The sequence below is a fragment of the Calidris pugnax genome, unplaced genomic scaffold (assembly GCF_001431845.1).
Source record: "Calidris pugnax isolate Ruff unplaced genomic scaffold, ASM143184v1 scaffold11, whole genome shotgun sequence".
Taxonomy (NCBI): Eukaryota; Metazoa; Chordata; class Aves; order Charadriiformes; family Scolopacidae; genus Calidris; species Calidris pugnax.
In genome coordinates, this window is record NW_015090803.1 from 10,183,571 (window position 1) to 10,190,184 (window position 6,614).

Here is a 6,614-nt window from a genome sequence, read left to right on the forward strand (position 1 = left end):
ACCCTAAATACAGCGGCACACGGAGTCTCCTTGGCGTATTATGATATTTCTAATGAGTGCGGCAAGTATCTCATCGCCAGTTAATATTGACTCACACGTGTAGTGTCAAGTCATTTTCACCGTCTGCCGTAACTAGGTTGTTCTATTTTTTTTTTTTTTTTTTTCTCGGGAGCGTTATTGGCTAGTCAGGTTACAGAAAACATTCAGCCAATTACGTTCCCAACCCGGTAAGGAATTTACTGGCATATTTGAGGTGACGTTGCTTCGGTGGGGAGCAGGCAGCGCAATGGGAAACACGCTGGGATTTTCTGCCTGAGCCCCGGGAGCAGGACGGGGGCAGGATGCGGGGGGACAGAAAAACCGACAGACAGACGGGATTCCCGGTCCCCCTGCACGCAGGGGTTAAGATGTGCTCCCAGCAATAAGCATACTGATTTCAGGGGGATAAACGGGGGGGTTTTACAGCTCTGTCGCCACCAATCTCTCTTTCTCCCCGTGTAGACACGCACGCACGTTTCCACGCGCACCCCCATCCCGCGCACCCCACTCTGCGCTGCTTTTCATCACGCGTGTGGTGCGGGCACGGCTCCAAAACTCTACCAATCTCTTGAAAACTCATTGCTAAATTCCCTTTCCCTTCTCTCCCTTGCCAGCCTCTATCTAGACCGCTGCCTGCCCTTCCAGCCCGGGATGAGGACTCGCCGCCCATCCCTGCCGCAGCCGGGCTCTGCTCCGCGGGCGCGGAGCCCTGGGAGCAGGAGCGGGTCCGGCTGCTGGAGGAGAAGGAGGGCGAGTGAATGGGAGGATGGAAGGATGGATGGACCGACGGACAAGGCTCTGCCGCCTGCCCGGTGACCGCTGGCTGCAGGCGGAGGGTCAGCGCTGATCCCGCTGCGCCAAAGAGCGCGGAGCGGTGCGGAGGGGTGCGGTGGGGCCAGGCAAGGCCAGGCGAGGCGGGGACAACCCGGCAGCGCTGTACCCGTGTCGCGCCGGTGCCGCTGCCCACGGCTGGTGGCATGGGCACGGCTGCGCTTTGCTTGGGGGTCGGGGGGGCTGATTTGCCTGGCACCTCCGGGGGGGCTGTGAAGGCTCGGCCTCCTCCGAGGCCCAGGACATCCCAACCCCATGGGGAAAGTTACCTCCAGCCTCCTTCCTAGCTCGGCCAAGTAGCCGTGGCAGAGGAGGCTGGCTGTTGTCTGTGGCAGAAGGAGAGGATTTGCCCATTTCTCCGAGTTTGGGGGCAGCAAGAAGAGGGGTTACTCCTGTCTCTTTCTAAATAAACCAGTAACCGGGAGCTGAATTCAGCATACGAGGGAGCGCTCCCAGAGTGGGCGATGGAGACGACTGCGGGGAAGTTAACGGGAAATCCTGTCTCTGGCAGACTGGAGCCCTGGGGATGGTTCCCGTGGATTATCCTGGCCGATCCCCACAAATGTCATCGTTTTCGTTTACGAGCCGCTGCTGCCTCCTTCCTCACCCCACTCTTAATCCGCTCCTACCGGGATGCCACCCGTCATGTCCCTCGGGTGGGAGGTTTTGTTGAGCCCGGGATGACGGTCATTGCCATGGACAGTCTGTCTCAGCCCGCAGCCACGCAGGCTGCGGTGCACCCACGCGCGGACAGACGCACACCCCCGCACACGCGCAGTTATTTGCCCAGGGTAAACACGCAGAGTTAAAAGGCCCGAGTGGAGTCCAAGGGGAAAAAAAAAAAGAAAAAAAAAAAAAAAGAGAAAAAAAACAGAAAGGCTCAGTTGGACTCGAAGTTTTGGGGTCCATTTAGATTAGATTAGTAAAGACTTTTTTAAATGTCTATTTTTTACATCCCCCGGGAACAGTACGGCCGCGACAGACCCTCCGCACGTCGGCGAGCCGGTGGTGCGGGGTGGCGCGGAGAGGAGCCTCTTCCCGCTCCCCGCCGCGGCGGCGGAGCTTTGCCTCGTCGGGAATGCGGGGTCCGGCGCTCTGCCTTCTGTCTAGTGTTTCCCACAGATCTGTCAAGACCGATTTGGAAGGAGACTCCCTCATTTGGGATTAATTTCCAGGCAGATTGGAAAGTGTATCTCTACGGGGGTTTCTTTCTTTTTTTTTCTTTCTTTTTTTTTTTTTTTTTTTTCCTCCTGCCTGTTCCAGACCGAGATTTAAAACCTATGAAGTCTCGCTCACTCGCTTGGCCACAGCCAGGATGTCATAACTATCCTCAAAACTTTTCAAACTGATTTATTTCTCCGAGGTTACAGCTTTCCTTGCTGATATACGGCCGAGGCGAGACCAGGGCGACAGCGTTCCGAAGGGTAATACACCGATTTCAGTGTCACCGCTGCTGGAAGGTGCCCCGAATACAAAAAGCAAACGAAACACCCCCCTTCCCAAAACAAGGAAACAATAGTGGGGCATTAAAACATTGCTAGAGTGATATGCTCATAAATCAGGCGTTTCCCTTGAAAGTGCTAAGCCTGGAGAAGGATAGGCACATCACACATTTCTTACCCGCGGGGTATTTATTTTCCTTCGCCGGTCAACAGAGTGTCAATAACTTTTGACCGATACTGTCCAATTACGACTGTGAACCCGCGATGCGCCTTCAGTTTCTCTCAAAAAAATCAAGTCTTATAGTATTTTTTAAAAAGGAAGAAAGTTTTGACATATCGCGGAACGATTTAGTGCCGCAAAAACTGATATGCAGGATAAATGGGTGACCAAACCAGAAAGCCTATTTTTACATTTTTAATGGGTAGTGTTAACAATAATGGCGTAATTATCACTGTTTTATTAAGGCTATTTTTAACGACACGGTTAGAGGTGGAAGCTTTGGAGAGAAGAGAATAATAGGCGTATTATTCTGGGGTGTAAAGACAAGGTGGTACGATGACAGCACATAACACGTAAGAGGCGTTGAGGGGAGAGAAGACAGAACCGTGAGGGGGATATGCCCAGGAGAGCATGTAAGGGTATTTACAAGTTCCGATCCAGGACACGTTTCTGCCTCTGGTGCTCTGAATGTGGGATCCCGGCATCTCTCCGGAGGACATCTGTCTCTTCTTGATATTTTTTTTCACTTGTTGGCTGCCCGAAGCACCGCTTCCCTGCCACTGCAGGAGGCTCTGGAAATGTATACCTTGTTAGATCAAAACCTGGGAGAGGTGGGGGGGGGAAAGGGATTCCCAGTCCTAGAACATTCAGGACAAGTTTGCCAGTTGAAACTAGATCTGCTGCTTTATTGATTGCAGTGAGTAAATCGTGCAGGAATTTGGGCTTTCGATTTCAATTGCTATCGCTTCCAGACTCGTCGAGAGCCATAAAACGGCGGCTATCTTTAAATGTTAGAAAGAGCAGTAGAAACACGATCTGCGTGGCAAACTCCCGGATTTGAAAGCAGAAGAGGATTTATAGTACTTATGGTGGGAATTTAATTCGGTGGAAGGCACAGGTAAATGAAAATCGACAAGATTTCCGTGGCTCTCGTGACGAGGCTGATTTCTTTTTTTGCTTTTTTTTTTTTTTTCTCCCAGATTTGATTTTACAAGAATTGAGCTCTCAGTCCCCCCCACGCTGTGCATCTTCGCGAAACCCACCCGCGGGTGATGGCGTAGCCTGAGACCTGGTGCGCCCAAGCATCTCTTACAGAAAACGTTGAGAGGCTTCAGGGGGGGCTTTAGGTGCCCGAAAGAAAAGCCTTAAGTGTAGGGGGGGGAAGGAGGGAGGGTGTAGCATCACCGAGAGAAAACGGCAGGCATCCCAGAGGCGTTTTCACCGCTTTTAGTATTTTGCTCCAGACGTTCAACGACGTCTGTTTCGCTTGTGTTTTCCCCCTGTACACAAACCCGCCCCTTTTATTCCCATTGTATTCCTACCCCTAGACCTCAGCAGCCTCACGGTCTGGAGCTCTCCTAGGCGGGGTGGCGGGGTCGGGCGGGGGGGGGAACCCACTCACGCACCCACCCGAACTCCTCTTCGGGCTCGGTTTGCTGAAAACCCGTGTCCTGCTATTCCCCCCCCCCCGCACATTCTCCCCCGGGCAGGCGGCAGAGCCCCGGGAGAGACCGTTTCCCGGCCCTTCCCGGAAGGAAATGGCTGAAACGAGGGGCGTTTGCGGTGCGGGGTGTCATCCCCGCCGGCTGTAAACAAGCGGCGCACGGTCAGAGCCAGCGGCTGTCTGCGCCCTCTTCCAGCCCTTTGCTTCCCAGCCGCCCCGCCAGCTTTAGGCCTGGTTCTGCCCCAAATCCCGGTGTTTTCTCTGGGCTGAAGATATTCTCACACGGAGCCTTGGGAGGAAGCGCGGAGAGGGGCGTAGCTGTGGTTCAGGGCGCTGGAGTCTGAGCCTAAGATGGGAAAACTAAATCCCCACCTGCTCTGACCAAGGAAAATGGATGCGAAAGTCCCAGTTCATATACTGCATCCTGGGGACCCGAGCGAGGGGGTGAGAAATCCCTACAGAAGGTTCCTTTGGAGATACGGGTGTCCAAGGGGTACAGGATCTGCTGAGGGACCTCTTGCAAATTAGGGAAATGCCAGAAGTGGGTATCTTACTCTGGAGACCCAGTTTTGTGCCTCTTGTAATGAAAGCATGATTTCATCTCTGATTTCAGAGATCAGAGGGTCAGATCAGCCACCTAGGACAGGCACCAAAGGGTCAGATCAGCCACCTAGGACAGGCACCTCAATGGCAATTCTCTCACCCCTTCCCGAGGCTGAGTGTCTGGAGAGAAGCAGCTCCAGATCCAGAAGGCTTGTTCAGCTTTTGTCCATCTCTGCCTCATTCCAACTCTCCACAAAACAAACACACATAAAAACTCAAATATGGACCTGCAAGGCACGTTACAGGAAAATCTTGCCGGGTTTTTACTATCAAATGTTAACCCCTTAATGCCCAGTCCCGCCTTCAAGAAACTTCATCTACAGGTAGCCAAGCTGAGATGGCACCACCATCAGTTATCAGGGTGCATCCTAGCAGCAGATTTGGCTGCCTGGTCTATTTTTGGCTCGACACTTCTGTGCATGGCCCTCAGGGATGAGGATGCATATCCACAGGCTGGGTCTGTGCCATAAAAGCAAAGTTTCTGTCCTGACACGGTAAGCAAGTGCTTCAGCACTGCTGCCTGACTCACAAACACCCGGGTTTGTGTTCTGTCTGCTGGATCCCCAACGCTTGACCACTACCCCTCTGTTCCCCCTTGTCCCCTGGACAATGACAGAGGTGACTGACAGACAAGGTGAGCGTGGAGCAGCAGGGAATGTGCACAGAGCAAAGCCCATGACCCAGATGAACCGTGCTGATGGGGATCCTTCTCCCATGGCCCGTTCTTGCCCTCTGTGCTCTCAGAGCTCAGCTCTGGGCACACCATGCACGTCATGTCTCAGATGACTATTGGGCCTGTGAGATAGTAATCAGGGCAAAAGCAGAGATGTAGGAAACTTTCACAGCAAGTCATGGGCTTCTGCCAGAGAGCACTGAGTTCAGCCTAGGAACAAATAGGAAATTCTGAGTTTGTCTAAAAAAACTTCTATCAGGGCAAATAAAATCTCTGGAAGCAGATTCGTTTATGCTCTTTTTTGGTCGTTTGTTTTTTTCCCCCTACTTGGTTGATGTGTATTTACAAAAAACCCAGAGATTTTGCTGGAACTACTGATTGACTTTTGATCCTATCTACCGCTATGTAGTATCAACAGTTTTTGATACTGTAGATGAGTTTTTTAGTCACTGAGGGCCAGAAACAGTGAAAGGATGAAGTGGGCAAGGAGACAAACCCGAGTTGCCCACTGCTGTAACAGAACTGTGTTAACACCTTTAGGCTTGTCTTTAAGGCCCTCAGGCTTCTCAGACTGAGCTGCACAGGGAGAAATCTGCCTCCCCATTGGTCTCAAAGTTGGCCTGGCCTTGACCATGGTGCTCCCAGACTTAAAAAGAAAATTGCCACCTGTGTGAGTTACCAGCAAGATGGAATTTCTCCCCAGAGCATTGGACACCCAGGTGGTCCCACAGGATGCCCAGGATATGGGGGGGGCTGCTGGCCCATGGGGAAAGGCCCTGCAGCTGCAGTGAGGCTGAGAGACAGATCATCATGTTCCTGTTGGAAATCAGGGGCGTATCGGCATTGCATGGTGACAAAAATCTGGACATGCTCATGCAATTGCCTGTTGTGTTGCCTGAGAATGGGCGTGAGAATAGATAATGTTCGAAGCGAAGCCCAAGTATTGTTAGAAGCAGAGTCCGGGGATTTGCTGTTTCCAAAGGAGGAAATGAGCACATATTGGGAAACCCTGGCAGAGAAAGGCAAGGGCTTGTTCCTCGGGCAGGGCAGCACTGTGCAAAGTATGGGTGACAACACGAAGGCTGCAGAAGGTAGTCATGGCACACAGAGGGGTCAGCTGCTGACTCCAGGGCTTCCCTGCTCTGCTGTCCCATGCCCCACGGCTCTATTTTTCTGTTGGTTTGGACAGCACACCTTTAGTTCTTTGGACACTTGTCTCCCAGGAGCTAATCCCGAAGTCCCGGGCAAGAAGTGGCATGGACAAAGGAGACGAGGAGGGACACCACCCAGGTCCAGGCGTGTGGGGGTCCGGGAGAGGACGTGGTCCCTGCCTTCCCGGGCCAGTTCAGACCTGCTCACTGC